We start from the raw sequence: 24,855 nt of genomic DNA on the forward strand, positions 1-24,855 counted from the left end.
GTTCAGTCAGGCGCTCATCTTTTCTCTTTCCTGCTTAATTTATTCCGTGATGTTGCCGTATTGATTCATTCGATGGCACAGAAAAACACATGTGTGGCAGTTTTTACACGACATACTGTTGGCAAATGTTGAAGGGAATTCATTAATCTTCTCGGGACTTGTTTCTAATTCTCGAAACACATATAACACATATAACATTGATTATGTATGCACTTTATCTCTTTTTTTTCTATGTTTATTTGTTAGCCATTGAAATTTGTCTTGCTGTAATTTGTTATAGGGGTGGAACCTATATACAAGCCAACCGGCTTCGTTCCCTCCTTGCACCATTGAAATTTGTGTGCTAAATAAATAAACTCTAAACTCTAAACATTAACGACGACAGGTTTATTTAATGTTTTTCACTTTACTCTTAATCAGTTCACACTGTAAAGTCTCAAACCTTGAATCAAAAAAAAATTAAAAACCATCAAAGTTGACAGTGCGTCCCTGAACCGATGTGAAAAGTGAAAACATTCCTTTCTTTTTCTTTTTTTTCCTCCCACGCTGCCTCAATTAAACAAAGTTCAAAGGAAAAAAGGGAAAATGTGGACGGTTCAGAAAGATTAAATATCTTTAATACAAAAAAAAAGAAGCAAAACAGCTTCCACAGAGAAACCATCAGACACACACACGGGTTGTTTAGTTGCCTTTGTGCTCAGCTCTCTGTAACTTATTTATGATACAGCCGAGCGGACTGCACAGAGAGAGGGATGATATGAGGAGGGAAGACAACAAAAGAAGAGGTTAAAAACTGAGAAATGGAGCGAGGGATCAGTTAAAGAGAGAGGAGAGAGCGAAGAGGAGGAAAGCGAGAGAGGAAAGAGAGAGGAAAGGGAGAGAAAGCGCTTCAAGGTGAGAAGACGAGGGAAAAGAAAAGAATCTGATGGGAGAGAAATTAGAAAGACAAGAAGGAGGAGAAAGAGAGGGAGGAGGAAGGAGGAGGAGGAGAGGGAGAGGGGTGTTTCCCTCAGGCAGAGATGAGTCTGTGTGAACTAATCTCTCTCTCTCTCTCTCACACACACACACGCACACACTCCCTCCCTCTCTCCCTCTATCTCCCAGTCACTCAGTCAGTTGCAACAACACGCTCAGCGAGGTCGGCAGCACAAAGCAGAGCCGCTCTCTCTCTCTCTCTCTCTCACACAGGCTGCACACTCATCACACACACACATACCTCACACACACACACACACACACACACACCTCCTCAGCGACGCCCCGGGAAGCTGAAGCACAGGAAAGAAAAGAGGCAAAGGAAGGAAGGAAGAAGGAAGGAAGAAGAGAGGAAACAGGAGAACGGGACCAGAGACAAGATAAAGACGCTCACAGGAAATAAAGATAAACCTCCGTCAGTCAGGTAAGACCTCTCCTTCTCTCTTTTTTCTTTTTCATCTTTTACACTCCTTGCTCATCCGCTCTGGAAACCGCTGCTGCTCCGTGTGCATCATCACACAGACACACACACACACACACCTGGCAGATAGCGGTTCGACTCCCACTGCACCTGCAGAGTTAACCTCACCTCACCTCACCTCAGCTCCGCTCCGCTCTGCTCTCTAGGAGTTTCTACGACCTCTCTTCTCCTCGCTCACACGGAGAGTCAGAGAGAGGATGAGGACGTAAAGTTTGAGCGGCTGTGGAGTCATGAAAGGATAGAAAAGGGGTCTGCGTGTGTGTCTGTCATGTGACGAGGTGAAGGAAGATGATATGAGGAGGTGTTTTGTTGCGTATGTGAGCGTTTAAACTTGGAAGTCAGAGGGAAGTGAGAGAAGAGAAGTTTCTGTGAAACTCGAAAAGCAACGTTGGTTCGACGGCTTCAGTCGCTTGACATTCGGAGAAAAAGCAAACAGTGGAGACTCTTATCTGTCGAAAGCAAAAGTGGGAAATTTTGGTGACATTAATGGGAAAAACCACAGAGAGAGAGTGAGTAAGATAGAGAGAGAGAGAGAGAGAGAGAGAGAGAGAGAGAGAGTGGGAGGATGACAGGTTCGGTAAAATATTAAACTTTAGCCACGAGAGCAGAGTGTTTGTTTCCAGTTTCAGTCGACAGTCAAACATCGGTGTCGCTCTCTGACCCGAGCTGAGAGGTCACTGTGCCACCGACGTTCAGCTCAACTCAGCAAACAAACAAACAAACACGGCTTTCTAAGGTTTAACCAGATCTAACCAGCAGCGTGACGCAAGGAAACACACACACAACTCTCTCTTCCTGACATTTGATAACAGCCTTCAAGGACTATGCAATAATGTATGATTTGAAAAAAAAAAGAGTTTACAGCGGCGACAGATCTGACAGAAACGCAGTGTAAATTCATCAATTTGACAACACACATGTGCTGCACAACGCAACAGAAGTGTTTCTATGTGACACACACAAAAAAAATGTGACACACTTTTGTTCAGTACTTGTTATGAATAACAAAAAAAAAGTGTTGGTGATGTTTGAAACTGAGCTGAATTTGTTTGGTTTCTTATGAAAATTCATACAATCACATAATTCAGATATTATTGTGAATATCTACCAATAGCAAAGCATTAGTCTTTTAGCCCGTCACTTTTTTTGTTTGTGTGTGTCCCTGGAAACACTTTTGTTGTGTTTGGGAGGTTTTTGCAGCTGAATTTGTAGCACTTTTTGCAGTGTTTTGCACCTTCAGGGCCACCGTACCGTACTAACCAAACCTTGTTTCACCATCATATCTTTGTCAGATCATTAAAACAAACTTCCTGTCAAAATCAATCAATCCACAAAATGAATCACTGTTAATGTGGCTCACGACGTTGAACAAACTTGCGGCAAAGAAACACTTCCTCATGACTAATTGGTTACGTGCTTCTGCACCGTGAGAAACAGATACCTGATCTGGAGAACTCTGAAGAACTGAACCGACCAGGACCAGGTTCAAGTCCAGGTCGGAGCGACTGCGTGTGCCGTGTGCCGTGTTTTTGACCTTCACCGTGTTTACAAAGAGTTGATATGAGCAGGAGAGAGAGATAGTAAGAGACAGACAGAGAGAGTAAAGGAATGAATGGGGTTATTGTGTGGTCTGTGTGTGCGTGCGTGTGCGTGCGTGCGTGTGTGTGTGTGTGTGTGTGTGTGTGTGTGTGTGTTGAATGAAGGGGTGTGTGTGTATGTGTGTGTTTTTTGTGCGTCAAAACAAACTGTGAGCAATCGGTGTCATGTGAGAGGTTAACGTTACACCGAGACGTGGCACGACCTGCAACACACACAGACACAGACAGATTAACTAGGAGCAGCTCAGAGGCAGTAATTATCTACAAAGTGAGGAGGAGGAGGAGAAGAAGAAGAGATTCTGTCGTTAGTCTGCGGTTTCTTGTTTTAACGAGTAGAAGAAGAAGAAGAGGTGGGCGGTCGGTGACATCATCAGAGCCATAAGAAATGACATCACACACACAAATAGTGGAAATGTAACATCAGAGACGTCGAGAACAATAAGAAAAGATGATGAAATGAAGTATTTATGGTGTATGTGATACGTTGGATATTTAGTTTTTATGCTGATGACGACGTACCGTAAAGAAAAGGTGCAGCAGCTTGTTGTGCGTTTTGTTAACCAGGCGACACCTAGTGGCTGTAGCGATTATGGCAGGAGGCCGGAGCGGATGGAGAAGTGCGGTGACGTAGCGTAAAGAAGAAACATATAAAGTCCATGTTAGGAGAAACAAAGGAAAAACATAGGAATACAGTTGAAACAGTTAAAATTGGATATAATAATCAACCGCTTATATGGATCATAAGGCTAGGGGCAGAATCATTTCTATACAAATCTGTTTAAATAATTTGTTTATAGTAATTTCGACTTTCTATCAGCCGCGTCTTGTATTTCTATCGAGGAAAAGTTATTTCGGGATGTACTGTATATCATTATGTTTTATCGGTCAGCCCAACAGTGCAATATTGCCCGTCCATTCATGAGAAATCATACAGCAACACTCTCTATCAAATGTGCCACGTGGGTTAAACGGCTGCTGTGTGGAAATGCGGATCGAGAGGATCAAAAGAAGAGAGCGAGACGATGTGGCCGTAGCCGCCGTGATATGACGACCCCGCCGTTTTGTTACATTTTGTTCATTGAAAACTATACAAATGACATTTAGATGATGTTCTGCATAAAAAATGAAGTGAAATAATAAAAAAAAAATCGCTTATAGTGATCACAATAAGCGGCTTCCACTGTATCACATTTGATTCCCACGTTAAAATCGGAGTTTCTGTTGTTCGACCAATTAGAGTTGCTGATTAGTCTCGTGTGCACGTGTTTGGACTGTTGCAAGAGGTCGAAGACAAACACTGAAAGGCCTCAGACCTGGTGTGGGGACAGAACCTGCAGCCTTCTTATTGCTGTGTGTTAACCACCGGGCCACCACGCCGCCCATGCACAGAGGATGTTCAGTGTGTAGAGGAAATACACACCCTAAGGTCGATTCCTGAATCAAACAAAGACATGACAGTTATTATAGTAACAACTGGTGACAAACGGTGGGTACTCTTGTAAACATGGCAACCAAGGAACCATTACTTTCCCCCCATGTCCATATTAGACAGTAAAAAAAACTGTATAGTTCAGATTGGAGAACAGGACGTCCAACAGAAACCCAAGTATTTTTCTATTAAGGATGTTATGGTTACGTGAAGTGCCCTATAATGTTCTGATATCATCCTGTCACAACACATGTGCAATATAATGCTGGAAAAAGCAAAAGAAAGAAAGAATATATTAATAGTTTTACATGCAGCTCATTCAGTGTGAATAGTTTTCACTCCTCTTCACTCTGGAAGACGTATCTGTCACTTCCTGTCACCAACTAGTCACTAATTTTATCTGAGGTGTCACAAGAAACAACAGTTTTTGAGCAGTGAGCGTGAAATGAAACTGTAAAGCTGCAGGTCAAAAAAACAAAATGATGAGCTAAAGTTGCTAAAAATAGGAGCTACAGAGACACACCTCTCTCATTTAACATGCATTTATAATACAGTATAAAGGCACTCGATCATGAAAAGTTACAGAAAACAACTTTTTGTGCTGTGCAGAACCTGAAAATCCTTCCTCTGAAAACAAAATTTCCATTTTTGCACTAAAGTGATGCCGTTGCAACACGAATAAGTCAAATCCCCTTTAAACATTTTTCTGTCTCGAACGTTTCACATGATTAAATCCAAAGACGCCAAATTCAGGAAAGCAGCTTCTTAACTGTCTCCTGGGAGGAAATCAAAAATAAAATGTCTTTACACACACATACACATACACATTCATTATTTATTTATCACAGCAAACATGAGTTGTGGAAGTTGACTTATATTAACGCTCCGCTCCAGAGAGGGAGTTAAAATGTTGCACTAAAAAAAAAAAAAAAAGGCAAAACAAAAACAGGATCAAACTGCCAAAGCAATTAAAAGCAGAGACATTAAACAGGCAAATCAATTACAGAGCGATTACAACATAAAACACCGGCGATAAAGTGCAGACAAGCAAAACAGCAGCGATAAACATCCCACCTTAAACTGATTTTATGGTTTTTAAGGGCTTTTCTTTTTCCTGTGTGTAGCTATACCTCCAAACTGAATCAATTTGATTTCCTCCCCCCTCACCAAGAGAGAGAGAGAGAGAGAGAAAAAAAACTGATTAAGATTACAGTGCGTACTTAGTGAAGCTTTATGCTTTAGCTGCCAGAGCTTCACAGCTACAAATCCGTGTTCAGACAAAAAAAAAAAATCCCAATTCTGCAGAGATTGAGTCGATGCCCCACGGCCACGGAGAAGGAAACTCACTGTGCTCAGATTCTCTTCAAATGAAAAAAACACAAAGTGAAAGTGTGGAGAAGAGGGAGGAAGAGGAAGAATTAGGGAGAGATCGAGCAAAGTTCGATGGAAATTTGGCGAGACAGCGAGAGAGCAGCGGCGATTTGGATCAAAAGGGAAATGGAGGGTTTTTTTTTTTAGTTTTTTATAGAAAATTAGGAACATGGGGCAATTTGAGAGCGTGATAAGAGCCTGAGAGCGACAATGACAAAGACATTGTGTCAAAATGTAGGGGCGGAGGTTTCACGACGTGCATGTGCATGTGTGTGTGTGTGTGTGTGTGTGTGTGTGTGTGTGTGTGTGTGTGTGTGTGTGTGTGTGTGTGTGTGTGTGTGTGTGTGTGTGTGTGTGTGTGATGGTCTCTGCCACCTTGGTAGCAAAGTACATTATGGCTGTTTGGGCACATTAAGGGGCATTAGCTGGTGGAGCAGCCCTGAATAATGCATGGCCTTTATTTATGAGCAGAGTGCATACGTCCTCTGAAGCGCACTGAACCAGGACGCACACACATACACACACACACCTACACACAGACAGACACACACTTATACACACTCACAAAAAGTCCTCCCTTTTTCACTCAATCTGTCATATGCTCATAAAAATCACAAAATTTGGCGACGTGCACATGCATAAATTTGACTGAGTGCAACTACGTGCATGTGTTTATGTTTATGTGTGTGTGTTTGTGTGTTTTTGTGTGTGTGTGTGTGTGTTTTGTGATTCATTAGACTTGTGTTACCAACAATATCTGTCACACACCTCCAAATTCCCACATCACGACGTAAAAAAAAAAAAAAAAAAAGAGCAGCAGACGGTCGGTGCGCTCTGCTGAGCGGTCGTCAAGTCTAACAGGACGACCAATGAGCCCATTAACGTCACACACACACACACACACACACACACACAATGCAGCTCCAACAGAGTCATATTCAAATGATTTCCGACAATCAAAACTTTTTCAGAGTCATTTTTATACGATGAGTTTTTGTTCCAATCTGCTCTCGTTGAAATTTCCCGCAGGGCCTGAAGGCATCAGGGTTTTATTTATAACATCTTGAAGGTGATTTAAGGTGGAGGAGGCTCCGCTCATACATAATTTCTAGATTAATACCGCTCTTTAGATCTAGTTCCTGCCAACCAAAATGTAAAAACATCAACTTTTTCTATCTATGTTGAGACAGTTTGGGCTCTTTTGCCGACACTGTGATGCAGCTCTGTTAAAGGGATAGTTCAGCATTTTAGCAAATTGGCCCATTGCCATGATCCCTATAGTCATAGCAGTAGGTTCGTCACCTTTAATTGTCGGTGCAAGCTATTTTTAGAACAGCGGAGCAGAGCCGTGAGCTGCTCAGAGCTACGCTACCGAGGCTCATGGGATTTCTTGGTTTCCCTCATCAAACTCATCAAAGACACAATCCAACAACTCCAAAACGCTCTGGTGGACAAGTTGTGACCTGCACATTCACCACGCTATGAGATAATAACAGAACGTTGCGAGATGGAGTTGTTTTAGAGGTAAATTCATGCAAAACCGCTGATGCACGTTCCTGTCGGGGGCAGTTTTTCAGCAAGCAGTCTCTGCATTTACCTCTAAAACAACTCTGTCTCGTAACGTTCTGTTATTATCTCATAGTGTGGTGAATGTGCAGGTCAGAACTTGTCCACCAGAGCGTTTTGGAGTTGTTGGATTGTGTATTTGATGAGTTTGATGAGGGAAACCAAGAAATACCATTAGCCTCCGTAGCGTAGCTCTGAGCAGCTCACGGCTCTGCTCTTCCGTTCTAAAAATAGCTTGCACCGACAATTAAAGGTAACGAACCTACTGCTAAAACTATAGGGATTATGGCAATGGGCTAATTTGCCAAAATGTTGAACTATCCCTTTAATTGCGTGACGCTGCATCGATCCCTGGAAGGAGTTTTTTTTTTTTTCTTTTGTGTTGCCCTCCTGCTGCACATGGAGCTCGGAGGCCGCGGGGGGCTGGCAGCGCTTCAGTGTCTAGCTCAAGGGCACATCGGCATAATGAGACGTCTGTCAACACACAAACACACACACGGAGGTTCGGGCCAAAGTGTTCAGGCCAGAGGAGGAGGACGATGATCTCCCCTCTTCCCCTTCATCACTCCACCTGAGTGGAATACAGATGTGGACGGACTTTACAGAAGTGACAGGAAGTCGTGGGAAAGTGTCAAAACGCAGAGAGCAGGAGTTGTAGCTGCACTTAAAGGGATAGTTCAACATTTTGGCAAATTGACCCATTGCCATAATCCCTATAGTCATAGCAGTGGGTTCGTTACTTTTAATTGTCGGTGCAAGCTACTTTTAGAACGGCGGAGCAGAGCAGCGAGCTGCTCAGAGCTACGCTACAGAGGCTGATGGGATTTCTTGGTTTCCCTCATCAAACTCATCAAATACACAATCCAACAACTCCAAAACGCTCTGGTGGACAAGTTGTGACCTGCACATTCACCACGCTATGAGATAATAACAGAGCGTTACGAGACAGAGTTGTTTTAGAGGTAAATGCAGAGACTGCTTGATGAAAAACTGTCCCCGACGGGAACGCGCATCAGTGGTTTTGCATGAATTTACCTCTAAAACAACTGTCTCGTAACGTTGAACTATCCCTTTAAATCAGATTATCTAACTTTTTTAAACGATGTTTATGAAAAAGAAAAAAGTCTCTGAGTCGTCTCACTTTTTTTCCGGTGACTGAGGTCAAATACGAATGATAAAACAATCAGCAGCACCTTTCTCACATCTGTCAAACCTCCTCCTCCTCCTGCTGCTGCTGCTGCTGCTGCCTCCTGGTGTCCTGCCAATTAAAATCAATCAACCCAATCTCCCAAGTATCGACCCGCTCTGTACAGTTACAAAATCATTTGACTCGAATCCTGGCTCGCATCCAAGAGTTAAAAAAAAAAAAAGAAGAGAGAGAGACAGAGAGAAGAGAATCAAAGCTCAGAGGTCACGGAGGTCAAACAGAAAAGAGTCCGGAGGGAGGAAGAGTTTCATATCTGTGGTGCGACCTTGATGGATTCCAGACAGTAGGAGGGAGCTAGTGTGTCTGTGTGTGTGTGTGTGTGTGTGTGTGTGTGTGTGTGTGTGTGTGTGTGTGTGTGTGTGTGTGTGTGTGTGTGTGTGTGTGTGTGTGTGTGGGTTAAGTAGGAAGGCAATAAAGCCATTTAAGAGTCATGAAGTGCTTGGTCAATCAAAACTGCCCCCTGTTACGCACCTCATGTCCTCCTTGTGTGTGTGTCTATGTGTGCATGTGTGCGTGGTTGTGTGTGTGCATGTGTGTGTGTGTGTGTGTGTGTGTGTCAATGCGATGGTGTGTGTGCATGTGTGTGTAAAAGTGCATGCCCATGTTTTAGTTAGTGCATGTGGGGGGAAACAGGGTTTGTGTATTCATGCGGTGCCTGTCAGTGTGAAAGTGTGCATATGTCGCATTTGTGTGTATACTGTATGTGTGTGTGTCTTTCTGTGTGTGTGTCTGTGTGTGTGTGTGTGTCGGGCCGGTCTGGAGAGTCAGTGGGATACTGGGCTCAGAAAGAGAGACAGAGAGAGAGACAGAGAGAGAGACAGAAAGAAGAAGAAGCACCACCACCACCAGCGGAGCTCAGTGGAAACGACACCAGAGCCGACGCAGCGATTAGAGCTGAATGTGTGTGACTGCAACACAACAACGTGTTTGTGTGTAAACACGTTGAAGTCAGAGTCGCTTCCTTAATTTGTCTCCGCTGCAGGACTCTGTCCGTTACATCCCTCCTGCTCTGCTTCACTTTCTCTTTTCTTTTTCTTTTTTCTTTTTTGTGGAGACTTCCAGTGTTAAACCTCCCTGAGAGTCAAACTGCACAAACAGCTCAGTTATCTCACAGTTGTGTCTGACAGATGACACACACAGCGTCTCCTAATGATGCACACAACCTCCCCGCTCCGTCCTCCCTCACCTTAATGGTGCTATTTAAAAAAAAAACACACACAAAAAAAAAGCAGTACAAATGGAAAGAAGCAGCAGAGAAATAACACATTAAAGAAAACACGTCGGTGTGTAATGGACAGTATCATATGAGTGATGTAAATAATCTATGAGACACGTTAATGAACCTGCCGACGACAAAGACGTTCACACAAAACTGTATCACACAGATTCAGGAGTACGATCACTTGACTTCACTCTCTGTCTCTCTAACACCATATCTTGCATAACCAGTCACTTAATGTCAAGTATAAACCCGATAAAGAATAAAAGACGTATTCATTCACAAACTCAAACAGGAGACGAGTAAAGTTTTTAACCTCAGTCCGTCCACAAAGAGACGGGTTCAGGAGTCTGATCCGCAACAGTTTTGTATCGTATCGTTGTTTCATCCACATGGGAGCCTTAAACATTTTACATTTTTTTGAAAACAGGTCCAAGAGTGAACACATTTTAAAACGTCACCTCTGGGTTGTCATGTGTGCAACCAACATGCAACTTCTGTGTAGCCCCGCCTCTCTAACCTCACAACAACAGCGGCCTATGCTTCTTCTTATTTGAGTTTGTATACAATGTGCAAACTTTATGTGCATGCTCCACGTCCTCTTCTCTGTGGTGTATTTCTGTGATCACATCCAGGCCTGGCCTATGTTTCTGTTTAGTATTAGAGTGGTTTTCAGTGGTTTGGTTTGGACGCAGACGCATTTCAAGAAATAGCTGCGATTCTTGAAACGGTGCCGTGTTTATGGAAAACTTTACGGATGAAAAGGACAAAGATGAATCTTTACTGAGTCTGAGTGTGTTTGTTAAAATGACAGCGAGTCACAGTCTGGAAAATGTCTCTTTGTAGACGACCTACACTCGCAGCTTGGTGTGTGTCTGTCTTTGTGTGTGTGTGTGTGTGTGTGTTTGGTTTATTACCGTCGCTGTAGGACGACGTTTGGCTGTAACACGACACCAACTGTGGCATCATCTGTAACCTCCCTCCATCCCTCCATCCCTCACCACAGCTTATCACCTTCTCTCTCTCTTTTTTTTCCATCCTTCCCAATCTCCTCACTTCGATAATCCTCGCTCCCTGGGGTCCGCCGCCCAGGTGAGAAGGATCTAAACCGTGGTTGCCATGGTAAGCTGCCAGCAGGAGCCCAAACACACCTGATGATGATGCAGGTGCATCACTTCTCCCTCCATCTCTCCGTCCCTTTCCTCTTCCTTCTCCCTCCTTCACTCTTACAGTTTTCTTAATTGCTAAGACACATTTCTTGAAACCTTCCCTACTTTTCTCTAAACTGTAAACACAAAACGCAATTTTCAAACTACATGCACAAAACCTCAGACTCTTCCTGCAAAACCAAACTACTGATCAAACTGCGCTTAAAACCAAACATAGAAAAAAGGAAAACACAACGATCAGATCATAAAGCTGCAGAAATAATATTTACCTTCACAATAGGAAAATGCATTTTGCAAAACAAAACAAAATTCCTGTTAAGCACTTGTAGTAAAAAAATAAAATACATAAACAAGAATCATATTACAACTTTAAAAGGGCATACAGTATCTACTGTACAATTATTCATCTACAGCATCATGTTGACGTGCTGGTACATACTGGCTTCATACTGGCTTATACTGGTTTCTTCATATAGCCACAAGTGTGATCAATTTTGAGTTGCTGTGTTTACAGTTTTTCCTCAATTGCTGAAACACTAAACCCCGTTGTCTAAACCAAATGCTTGGTGCCCTGAACCCATTTATTGAATTGGTGAAAGTGAAACTCAATTAAAGCACAAGAATCTGAACTTAAACACAGCAACTCAAAACTGATCACACTTGTGGTTAATTATGTGAAGAAACCAGTATAAGCCAATTCAGGGAGCCTTGGTGTTGAAGTTTCCCTATGGATAGAAACAATCAGAGAGGCAGAGTGTGCAAGTCCTGTGTCCTGACGCAGCACATCGACATGACGCTGTAGATGAATAATTGTACAGTAGATAGCTACTGTATGTAAAGTTGTAATGATTCTTGTTTATATATTTTTATTTTTTACTACAAGTGCTAAACAGGAATTTTGTTTTGTTTTGCAAAATGCATTTTCCTATTGTGAACGTAAAGATTATTTCTGCCGCTTTATGATCTGATCGTTGTGTTTTCCTTTTTTCTATGTTGTGTGTAATGACCGTTCAGTGGTGTTTTTCATTTTGATTGACTCGGGTGATCGATGATCTGACAACAATGTTTGGTTTTAAGCACAGTTTGAACTGTTTTGAGGTGATATAGTTTGGTTTTGCAGGTAGAGCTGGCAGTTTTGTGAATGTAGTTTGAAAATTGTGTTTTGTGTTTACAGTTTAGAGAAAAAGATGGAAGGTTTCAAGAAATGTGTCTTAACAATTGAGAAAAACTGTAAGTTTAGACTCCTGTGCTTTGATCGAGTTTCACCTTTGCAACCTGTTCTTACCATTATACAAGTGCATCACAGTGCAAAATGTGTTTTAGTGGGTGAGGATAGGTTTTCAAGTTGTGTCTAACTTGGTGAAAAGTGCTTATATTAAATTTTCCCTCCAGTTTGTTGTATTTTTTTATTATTATTATTCTGGCCTTTGTTTTGTTTTTGTTTTCATTCCTCGTACAGTGTGTAACCCAGAAAGGAAAAACACAGCCCAGGGCCCAGATAATATTTAGGTTCACTGGCCCGTGATGATATTGACCAGACACAACTTTCCCGCCCCCATCTGTCAGCCTGCCCTCGTTCCAGACGTCCATATGTACACAAGCGTTGACACACACACACACACACTACACTACACACATACACATACACACACACACACACACACACACACACACACGTACAGCGAACGACACTGGATTCACCCGAAACAACAAGCTGACGGTTTCTGTTGCTCCAGAGCCGCTGACCTGGTCAATGTGCCAAGAGGGGCACAGCACCCAAATCCTCCCAATCCTTACACACACACACACGCACACACACACACACACGCACATGCACAACACACACACACACACTCTCTCTTACACAAACTATCCTGCGCCCCTTGAACGCCCCGCTTGGCCTGTGATGGGGTCGGGCTCCTCTCGCTGTCAGGCCAAGCTGTCGAGGCGACTGTCACTGTGAGAGAGACCACATATGTTGTGTCTCCGTGTGTGTGTGTGTGTGTTGTGTGAGCATGTAAACAAGGATGTTAGCAGTTGGGTGTGAATTAAAGGGATAGTTCAATTTATCAATTCATTTTGGCAAATCGGCCCATTGCCATAATCCCTATAGTCATAGCATTAGCTTCGTTACCTTTAATTTGTCACTCATCAAATACACAATCCAACAACTCCAAAACGCTCTGGTGGACAAGTTGTGACCTGCACATTCACCACGCTATGAGATAATAACGGAACGTTACGAGACAGAGTTGTTTTAGAGGTAAATTCATGCAAAACCGCTGATGTGCGTTCCCGTCGGAGGCAGTTTTTCCTGGTGCTCCAGGTCAGCCAGCCAGAGAGTCTGCCTCGGCGGACGGACACTCCGCGGCGGGCGGCTGTGGCATGACTGTGTGTGTCTCTTGCACCAAGGATGAGAGCGGGGCGACTGGTTTATGCTCCGTCTGATCCTCGCGGAGCAACTGGGAAAGGGAAAGGGGCCAAATGCCGATTGTTAGCGGGTCGACCCGCGTTTAAAAAACCTGCGTCGACCCGCTAATTTTAGTGGGAAAACGGCTTAAGACAACTTTTTCTGGTAACGTTCTGTTATTATCTCATAGCCTGGTGAATGTGCAGGTCACAACTTGTCCACCAGAGCGTTTTGGAGTTGTTGGATTGTGTATTTGATGTTTGAGTTTGATGAAGCTCGCGGCTCTGCTCCGCCGCTCTAAAAATAGCTTGCACTGACGATTAAAGGTAACGAACCTACTGCTATGACTATAGGGATTATGGCAATGGGCCAATTTGCCAAAATGTTGAACTATCCCTTTAATGCATGTGGTCCATGAGTGAGGTCAGTAAAATGAAAGGCAACGTTTCCCTGCACTGCTGCAAATGAGTTTTTGTATTTGTTTTATTCATATTTATTACCAACGTGTCTCAAAACTGACGGGGTAATTTGTCACTGTGGCTTTCTGGGTAATAGTGGTAAATGGTGGGTGAAGTGTAGTGCAAGAGGAAGAGGAGGAGGAGGAGGAGGAGGAGGAGGAGGAGGAGGAAGAGGAAGATGACTTGTATAGACACAGACAGAAAAAGTGACACATGTACCTGACTCAGGTGATGACGAAGCATCAGCGGGAAGGAAACCACTCTGTCTGCGCTTTATACAGATTTACACGGGCGCTGCGCCAGGTGGGTCATATGCACACACACACACACACACACACACACACACACACACACACACACCACAGACATAAGCGTGAAGAGTTTGCCAGTGATGACGCCCTGACATTTAAGCCAAAAGCCTTTTTAATTAGAGTAAAATTTAGACACACTTCTAGACAGCTTTTACACACACACACACACACAAACTGACACACACACAGACACACGCACACACACAAACTGACACACACGCACACACACACACACAAACTGACACACACACACACACTCAGAGATTCCTTGCATAAAACTGCATTTCTTAATCAAACTCCTCCTAATCAAACAACAGTACAACCCCCACTTCTACTTCTACACACACACACATTTACACACACTTACACACATGCATGCTAAATATTCATGTTCCACACACACACAGACACACACACACACACACACACACACACACACACACACAATAAACACAACACACACCAGAGAGAAGAAGGAGCAGGCGTGTTTCGGTGTTTGATACGGTTGACCCAGATCTGGGAACATGTACGGCTGAAGATGCAGGAGGAGGAGGAGGATGGGGGCGGGTGTGTGTGTGTGTGTGTGTGTGTGTGTGTGTGTGTGTGTGTGTGTGTGTGTGTGTCTGTGTGTCTGTGTGTGTCTTCTTTTTTTGCAAAGAGTCTAATTTGAAAAGCAGCAGGGGGCTGATGGGTAAAAGATGGACAGACCTCAGTAAAGGTCAGAGTCAGAGTGAGGCAGGAATAAACGGAGAGAGAGAGCAGACGACAGGTTTCCTCTTCCTGTCCATTGTGATGTCACAGTGAGACTGAAACAACGACAACAACGTGACCTGAGGTGAGGAACTATCCACAAGTTTCCGAACATCATCTATATGGTCAAAACCAGAAGCTGTTTTTGCATTTCCGGTGGAATTGTACGTTTACGTTTCCATGGTTTTCAGTTGTTGTCATAGTTGCGGTAAACGCATGGATCTATTAACGCTGGCTTTTAACACGGATGTCAATTAGTGTGATAATATCCATTGTTAAAAACTGGTGTGATGATCCATGCATTTTACAGATTTTCATTGAAAAAAAAAATCCATGCATTTACTGCGACTACCGAAACCATGGAAACGTAAACATAAAATTCCACCGGAAGAGCAAAACCGGCTTATGTTTTTGATGTTCGGAAAAAGGTGGATAGATGAGCAGGAAAAGATAATAATGAAGAGAGGAAGAGAATAAACAAATGAATTTATACTGTCATATGTGCAGAAGGTGTAATGTTGTGACCGCAGACGACGGTTGATGACTTATTGATTTACTGATTGATTGATTGCTAATCTAAGCTGACAGCGGTGTTTGACCACCATGTTACAGTGGTCAGTGCAGAAGCTTCACGACTTTATCAACCTGCAGCCTTGACCAAACCATTTTACCTGCTTTACATAAAGTAACTAACTAACTACTACACAGTATTAAACTGTGTTACTCTAATGTTGAGTAAATGAGAAGGAGCTAAACTTTGTTTTATTTTAACTTAAAGATAAAGCACTTCTCTACAAACACTTTAAAAGACATTGGATTGTTTCTGTTTGCATATTCCTTTCCTCTGCTCTGTGCTGCTGGTTTTAAACCGTAAAGGACCGATGCTGAGTGTCATCCCTTCTCTTCTCCTTACAGCTTAGTCCAGTTCAGTCTGTTCGACTTTGAAGGCATCTGACTTGTGATCGTGTGGCCTTGAAGCTGTTCTGTGCAACTTGGCCAGATATTTATCGTGTTTTACCTATAACCACGTTTCATAAAGTGATGTTTGCCAATCACAGTTGATCAGAGCTTTAGTCACACCTCAGGATAATCTCGTAAGATAATATTTATTATAGCCATCAGATAATCGGACGTTTGCTTTCCTGGGTCGGAAGGGGAGAAATCGGGGAGAAAAAACCAGCCAGATTAACTTCATGTGTGTACCAGGCTTTATGGGTGAATTCAGACCTAACTCGTTTGGAGCAGTCGTTCCAAAAAACTGGGAGCGTTGAACCCCAAAGATCGTTCGCTCATTTGGTCAGATGTGCAAACACAGCAATCATATCATGTTTGTTTGCAGGATAAAACAATTGCACTGGGATCGCCCAGAAGAAAGGGTTGGTCTCATCTCGGCTCACTTCCATTCGAGCTGCAAAAGTATAAAGGATGACTCGAGTTGGGCCACAGGGTCGACTTTTTTTTATTTCTTGGCTAGGTTTGGTCCGAAAATATTACAAATGACTCAGATTGGGTTGGGTTTTAATTTTCAGGCACAAATGACTCAGATTGGGTTGGGTTTTAATTTTCAGGCCCATTGAGATCTACTCCGTGGTTTTTCCCGGGTAACCTTCTCCTCCTGCTCCTTCTAGATAAGATCTCTGACCAATAAGAAAACAGTTGTTTCAGCATTTGTTTACAACTTTGTACCGCTTCAGACTGTCACCGTGTGAAACTACTCAAACGAAAAATGCAGCAACTGTATCGTCTTCGCTCCGTGAATCAGAGCAAATGCAAACGAGCCACATGTCTGAACGCACCCCGAGTGATTCCTAATAATCTCGAAGGACACAATTTAATGACACCGTCTTCAAGATCGACATTTGCAGTGGTGGTTGTTGTTGTTTCAGGCTCAACTCTGCTGTTTTACTGTATTTCACTTGTGCACATGATGTTGTTGACGACGCCCACATGAGCTCTGGCAGCGCAGACAAACATCTGAGAGAGGAAGAGGCTTGTTGTCAGGGGCCGTTGTCAGGGGCCGACGTGGACAGGTCTGTTTTCCTCCTCTCAGGAAAAATAAAAAGATCAAATCTTCCTCTCACGCAGGAAACTTGAGCCTCTTCTCTCCTCGGGCTCCGGACCCGGCGCTCGGCGCTCGGCTGCCTCGAACGCCTCACACAAACAAGACAAGAGCCTGGAAGAGGCAACAACAACAAAACAAAACAAAACAAAAAACTCTCTGGACTTCAATCGACGCTGGAGAGTTGTTGTTGTTGTTGATGTTGTTGTTTTCACTCTAATTCACACCTCATGTTTCTCTTTCATCTTATCTGTGAACTCCCAGAGAACCTGGAGCAGATTGGACGCTCGGTGCTGGGGCTTTAACTGTTGTCCACCTGGGTCAAGGAAGGAAGGAGAAGGGAGGAAGGATGAAGGGAAGGAAGTAAGGAAGGAAGGAAGGAAGGAAGGAAGGAAGGAAGGAAGGAAGGAAGGAAGGAAGGAAGGAAGGAAGGAAGGAAGGAAGGAAGGAAGGAAGGAAGGAAGGAAGGAAGGCAGGAAAGGAAAGAAGGAAGGAAGGAAGGAAGGCAGGAAAGAAGGACGAAGGGAAAGAAGGAAGGGAAAAAGGAAGGAGAGGGAAGGAAGGAACAGATTGGGTCAAGAAGGAAGGAAGGAAAAAGGGAAAGAAGGAAGGGAAAAGGGAAGGAAAGAAAGATGGAGGGAGGGAACAGATTGGGTCAAGAAGGACGGAAGGAAAGAAGAAGGGAAAGATGGAAAGAAGGAAGGGAAAAAGGAAGGAAAGATAGATGGAGGGAGCAGATTCGTTCTAGGAAGGAAGAAGGGAGGAAAGAAGGAAGGGAAAAAAGAGGTCATAAGAGGAAGGAAGAAAAAGTAAGGACGAAGGGAAGGAAGGAGGGAAGGGAAAAGGGATTGCGGAAAGAAGGAAAAGAGGAAGGAAAGAAAGAAGGAAGGATGGAGGAAGGGAACAGATTGGGTCAAGAAAGAAAGAAAGAAAGAAAGAAAGAAAGAAAGAAAGAAAGAAAGAAAGAAAGAAAGAAAGAAAGAAAGAAAGAAAGAAAGATGGAGGGAGGTAACAGATTTGTTCTAGGAAGGAAGAAGGAGGAAAGAAAGAAGGGGAAAAGGAAGGAAAGAAAGATGGAGGGTAAATTGGATCAAAAGAGGAAGGAAGAAAAAGTAAGGACGAAGGGAAGGAAGGAAGGAAGGAAGGAAGGAAGGAAGGAAGGAAGGAAGGAAGGAAGGAAGGAAGGAAGGAAGGAAGGAAGGAAGGAAGGAAGGAAGGAAGGAAGGAAGGATTGTGGAAAGAAGAGGGAAAGGAAGGAAGGAGGAGGAAGGGAACAACAGATTCTCACTGTTCATTGTCCTCCATCTTTTCTGAGGAATGAAATAAAGGGGGAAACGCAGGAAGAACCCCCGCGGTCGGTCGAAACCCGATTTGGAGGCATGACCGATTCCCACCGTCTTCCTCAGATAGCTTCATCTGTTCTGATTACGGACCCCCACTCCCCCCCCAGCCCCCCGCCGAGCGCTGGACATCTCCTCTCCAGGCGGGAAATGGGAACGAGATGGGGGGAGATGGGAACGGCCCCTCGTTACATTTCCTTTGTTATTATTCTGAAAGAAAAAATCATCATCTCCGTGGCCGTGATGTATGAGACCGGCCGGCCCTGGTGTGTGTGTCTGTCTGTGTGTTTCATTCCCTTTTCCCTTCCTTCCTCCCATCTTTCCCCCCTTCCTTCCTTCTTGACCCAATCTGTTCCCTCCCTCCTTCTATCCTTCCTTCCTTCCTTCCTTCCTTCCTTCCTTCCTTCCTTCCTTCCTTCCTTCCTTCCTTCCTTCTTATCCCAATCTGTACCCTCCCTCCATCTATCTTTCCTGCCCTTTTCCCTTCCTCTCTTCCTCCCATCTTTCCCTTTGTCATTCCACCCTTCCTTCCTTCTTGACCAAATCTGTTCTCTCCTTCCTTCTTCCCTTCCTTCCTTCCTCCCATCTTTCCCTTTGTCCTCCCATCTTTCCCCTTCCTTCCTTCTTGACCCAATCTGTTCCCTCCCTCCTTCTATCTTTCCTTCCTTTTTCCTGTCCTCTCTTCCTCCCATCTTTCCCTTTGTCCTTCCTTCCTTCCTTCCTTCCTTCCTTCCTTCCTTCCTTCCTTCCTTCCTTCCTTCCTTCCTTCCTTCCTTCCTTCCTTCCTTCCTTCCTTCCTTCCTTCCTTCTTGACCCAATCTGTTCCCTCCTTCCTTCTATCTTTCCTTCCTTTTTCCCTTCCTACCTTCCTCCCATCTTTCCCCCCTTCCTTCCTTCCTTCCTTTTTGACCCAATCTGTTCCCTCCCTCCTTCTATTTTTCCTTCCTTCCTTCCTTCCTTCCTTCCTTCCTTCCTTCCTTCCTTCCTTCCTTCCTTCCTTCCTTCCTCCCATCTTTCCTTCTTGACCCAATCTGTTCCCTCCCTCCTTCTATCTTTCCTTCCTTTTCCCTTCCTTCCTCCCATCTTTCCCTTTGTCCTTCCTTCCTTCATTCATTCTTGACCCAATCTGTTCCCTCCCTCCTTCTATATTTCCTTCCTTTTTCCTTCCTACCTTCCTCCCATCTTTCCTTCCTTCCTTCCTTCTTGACCCAATCTGTTCCCTCCCTACCTCTATCTTTCCTTCCTTCCTCCCATCTTTCCTTCTTGACCCAATCTGTTCCCTCCCTCCTTCTATCTTTCCTTCCCTTTTCCCTTCCTTCCTCCCATCTTTCCCTCTGTCCTTCCTTCCTTCTTGACCCAATCTGTTCCCCCCCATCCTTCTATCTTTCCTTCCTTCCTTCCTTCCTTCTTCCTTCCTTCCTTCCTTCCTTCCTTCCTTCCTTCCTTCCTCCCATCTTTCCCTTTGTCCTTCCTTCTTGACCCAATCTGTTCCCTCCCTCCTTCAATCTTTCCTTCCTTTTCCCTTCCTTCCTTCCTCCCATCTTTCCCTTTGTCCTTCCTTCCTTCCTTCCTTCCTTCCTTCCTTCCTTCCTTCCTTCCTTCCTTCCTTCCTTCCTTCCTTCCTTCCTTCCTTCCTTCCTTCCTTCCTTCCTCCCATCTTCCCCTCCTTCCAGGAGGGTTGTTTGTCTGTGTGTGTTGAACATGAAACCCAGAAAGCAAAAGTTTGAAGTTTGGAAGCAAAGAAAGACGAATGGCTGAGTGAATGAAGAAGGTGGTATACTACCTGGCAAATAAAGAGAAAGGGAAGAGGGAGAGGGAGAGCAGGGTGTGAAAGAGAGATGGATGGATGAGGAAAGAGAGAGGAGGAAGGAGGAGGGGGGAGGAGGGGGGGCTGAATGGAAGAAGACAAAATAAAGGAAGGAGGACACAGACAGAGTTTTATCTGACTCTCACAGCCTTGGTGATATGACAGGCTTGGCAATCCAAAGCGTTTCACCATGCATGCCCCCCCCCCCCCCTGCAGAGCACACACACACATGAACTGTACCTCAGCCCCCTCCTCCTCCTCCCTTCTCCTCCTCCTCCTCCCCGCCGCCACCCTGAATCTCTCTGTACAGGATAATCCTTCCACCCCCCCCCCTCCACCCCAAATACCATCGCTCAGTAAAAAGATATTTCCAAGGGCCTGGATGGCAGAGAGTCGCACGCTGTGTAGCCTACTCACACAAAAGGCAAAGGCTGTGCACACACATGCAGATGAGACAAGATACACACACACACACACACACACACACACACACACACACACACACACACACACACACACACACACACACACACACACACACACATTAAAACTTATAAGACATGGGGACTCTCCCAAAACGCACATGACAGCATCTGCCTTTCACAGATAATTACACTCCCCCCTCCTTTTCTTTCCTTTCTCTCTCTTCCTCCATCTCTATCTTCTCCGGGCCTGGCGAGATACTTGTGTTTGTCAATATGGAGAATTCACGCATCATTGACAGTCCTGGCATTGTTTTCATCATGGTTGTGGTTGGTGTTTGTTTGTTTGTCTCCCCCCCGTCCACGGCGGCTAATGTGAATCACAAGAAGCGATGATGAGCGGGAAAGACGACGAGGACTCGGCAGCAATAACTCATGTGAGGCTCATTGAGCAGCAGAGCCAAGACAAGAGCGAGCGCCAAGCCAGCGTGGAGCTCATGATGTGGCGCCCGTGAAAAAGAGCCCGTCGTCCAGCGAGAACCATGAAGCGGCGCAAATGAAGTCCGCCATTTTATTTGGTGGTTTTTTTAATGCCAAAACGAGGCCGAGCGTGCAGCAATCGTAAACTCTTCCATCATCCTTCAGCACGGAAAGTTTTAACTCATTATAGTGCAAAATATAATAGAAAATATGAACAGAAATAAAGACTATTTTCCAAAACAACGGTTTTTGTTTTGGAAAATACCTCAAATTCTTGTTTGAAAAAGATTTATTGGTAACCCTTTAATTTACAGGCTGTTAATTACGTGATAATGTCAAGAAATAGCAAGTAATTGCGTTATAATGTCTAGAAATAACAGTCAATTTCATAGAAATGTTGAAAAATATAGCCAAGAAATAACGATGGATTGTGTAGAAATAGCCCAGAAATAATTGATTGTTACTGACAATTGCCAGGACTTGGTGGAGAATGATTCTGGCCTTTCCCAAAAAAAAAAAAATCAAAGCATGAAAAGCATGTGCAATCTTTTGCCTTCAGGAAAAAATACCATTACTATGAAATTGACCATTATTTCTAGGCTATTTCTTGACATTACTATGCAATTCCTTGACATTATCACGTAATTAGTGGCCTGTAAATTAAAGAGTTACCGATTTATTCAAGTTGTTTTTCAACAAAATCCAATAAGTGCAAGAAAACAATGGAGGAAAGTCTCTTTGTTTTTGTAGGTGCATGAACACAGAACTGTGTCTCATTTCCAATTCGTCAAGATTAAAAGTTTTCTGACTCAAAAAAAAAATTCCGGGGCGAAAAGGTGCACTTGTGATTTATTTATGAGCAGCTAAGAGGCTGCTGCAGGGCATCCCCATTAGCATGGTGCTGGGGTTTGTTAGCGGATCCTAAAACGGGGCGAAGAACAAGCCGAGGAGGCAGAACAGAGGTGAGAGGGGTTAAAGAGGACGAGGGAAGGTGAGAGCGAGGGCGAGAAGGAGGAGGAGGAGAAGGAGGAAGGTCATGAGGTGAGGTGGAAGTGAAGCGACTTGACAGCGAGGGGGAAGTACTACTCCTGCTTACAGAGGAGTCACAAGGGACTCACGCAACCACTTAACACAAGGCGTCTGCACATCTACACACACAGAGAGAGACACCGACAGACACACACCTCCCAAAAGATTCCCCCTCCCTTTGTCTCAGTTGCCCCACAGACACACACACACACACACACACACACACACATAAACCAGAGTGTGACTGGCAGTATCAGCCCACAGTTTGCAGCTTCACATCAAAATAATGAGTGGAAGGTGCTCTCTTTTCCTCTCTTACTCTGGATTTGGGCGTTTTTAGCCGCCAGCAAGCTAACGTGCACGAGGTAGAGTTCATACGTAGGACACTGCAAGAAGCCTTTAATGTTGTTGTTGCTGTTGTTGTTGTACGACATGAATCACGCAGAGCTTGGCCTGATCTTGTAGCCAAAAATATTACGGGAATTTTGTGGCGAGGAGATAATGAAGCAGGTTTGTGGTATGTAGTTTGTGATGGAGTCTCTGAGCTGGTTTAATGTTCACTTCCATGTGCAACCTGAGATTTATGCAGCAGTTTGAGGCCTGATTACACACTGTAGTGAACTAAAACACCCATCTACAAACATGAGACCAACCAAAACGATGCTGTTTCTGCCAATTTGACAAATTTCGATTATCTATCTGGGTGAAATACATCCCTAGTTTGTCTTCTTCTACATCCATGTGCATCTCATTTCTTGACAATTAGAGAGAGGATAAAACAAACTGCAGCTCATTTCCAGATAAAATACATGAGGCTGCTCTGGATTTTGTTGATATGAAATGAAACTCTCAGAGCAACTGGGAGAAACTGTTTCGAGACCGCACTTTTTTATTTTTTAATGTTGTCTAAATGACACGCGTACATTTTTAACGTTAGTGAAAGTGAAGTCTCTTTGTATTAATACGACTGAACCGTGTTTTTACTTTTTGTGCATAACTCAAAAACATATTCAGTCAAACTGCAGCTCTGTTATCCCTTCATGAACAGCCACCACGCCCCATGACACCTTCATGAACAACCTGTAAAATTCAACCTCCCATGCACGCAGTTAGCGAGGGATGATGGCGAAGGTTGCAGCACTGATGACGACAGTGTCACCAGGCCAGGGGATAGAGCACAGAAGGTCGGGGGGTGCGACAACGCTCCCTGAAGGAACAATTAGCGCTCTGCTACAGGAACAAGGCAAGACAGGAGGGGATCCTCCTCTGAACCAGAACACTGTTGCACTAATTAATAAGTCAGTCGCATCAGGGCGGCCTCGGCACAACCACAACAATAACATCAGCAACAACAGGAAAAAGCACTGGGACAAACAGAAAAACAAGAGGAGGGGTTTAGTGTTGCTAACAACTGTGTGCCGCTGTGTTATTATCATTTAAACCCTCATTAAGTTTTTACTGTTAAGACCATGTGCATGTTGCAGGTGTAGCCTACACCAAAACAAACAGTGTTTCACACTGAAGGGTACAACCATATCTTTACGTTTAACAAACAAAAACAAATCAGCTAAGAAGCAGGAATACCAAACTCCTTATTTCACTACAGTCACATTCACACAATGGGCGTTTCCATTAACCTGCTTAATGCAAATTTCAGATTGCAAACTTAAAAAAACAAGTTAACACAAACACGTGCATGAGGATGTGGATTTTTTTTATTATGGAGACAAGTCAACCCTTAAAGGGATAGTTCAACATTTTGGCAAAATGGCCCATTGCCATAATCCCTATAATTTAGGAGTAGGTTTGTTACCTTTAAGCAGAGCCGTGAGCTGCTCAGAGCTACGTTACGGAGGCTCATGGGATTTCTTGGTTTCCCTCATCAAACTCATCAAATACACAATCCAACAACTCCAAAACGCTCTGGTGGACAAGTTGTGACCTGCACATTCACCACGCTATGAGATAATAACAGAACGTTACGAGACAGAGTTGTTTTAGAGGTAAATGCAGAGACTGCTTGATGAAAAACTGCCCCCGACGGGAACGCGCATCAGCGGTTTTGCATGAATTTACCTTGAAAACCAAATACAGTCAGCTGGAAATCCTATATAGACATCACTACAAGAGAAACCAGGCTGTGAATTAGCCTACATAAGATCACTCAACTGCTTCTAATTTGCTCCAAACTGCAAAAGGAAATGTGATTACTGGTTATGATACAGTAAAGCTCACTGCTGAATGTTCGTAGTGACATTTTAACTAATATGTTGTGTGTTTGTGGCAGTTTCGTCGTCCTATTGGTGGATTTTCCCCAGCAGTTGTTTCTGAAGTTCTTTGCTCACAGTAATTTTGTATCTCTCATTACATTTTCCTACTTTTCCTTGTGTGGTAATGATCTGAATGATGTGTGAATGTTGGACGTATTGAAACTCTTACCCTGTGTTGATTGGAGTAACTCAGCTCACCTGGCAGCAGCAGCAGCAGCAGCACAGGTGTACATCATCACACTAACGACGGCTCTGCTCCTCTTGGCTCTGGAAGACACTATGAATCAGACTGTGGCTGTAGTGAATGTGATGACTTCAACCAAACCAAAGAGGGAGATTGTGCACAGAAATGCAAATTTCAACATTAAAGTTAACTGACTGAATATTTTTACTCATCAGTAAATTCCCCCACTCCACACAGAGACAAGAGAGAACAAAAGGAAAACACACTGCTGTAATCAGACTTCATAAATTAAACATTAAATGTTCTGTTGATGAAACGTC

At 43.9% G+C, this 24,855-nt stretch overlaps 1 protein-coding gene across 1 annotated transcript in view; it reads left to right on the plus strand.

Annotated features, from left to right (window-relative positions):
• Positions 1-1,146: 1,146 nt before the first annotated feature.
• The window catches only part of hs3st1l2 (heparan sulfate (glucosamine) 3-O-sulfotransferase 1-like 2), a 30,527-nt gene continuing 6,818 nt past the window's right edge, over positions 1,147-24,855 (plus strand). Inside the window, exon 1 of the mRNA XM_083979177.1 lies at positions 1,147-1,399. The gene's annotated coding sequence lies outside the window, so the exon portion shown is untranslated. The remainder of the gene's footprint in view (positions 1,400-24,855) is intronic.

This window comes from Trachurus trachurus, assembly GCF_905171665.1.
Source record: "Trachurus trachurus genome assembly, chromosome: 9".
Lineage (NCBI taxonomy): Eukaryota > Metazoa > Chordata > Actinopteri > Carangiformes > Carangidae > Trachurus > Trachurus trachurus.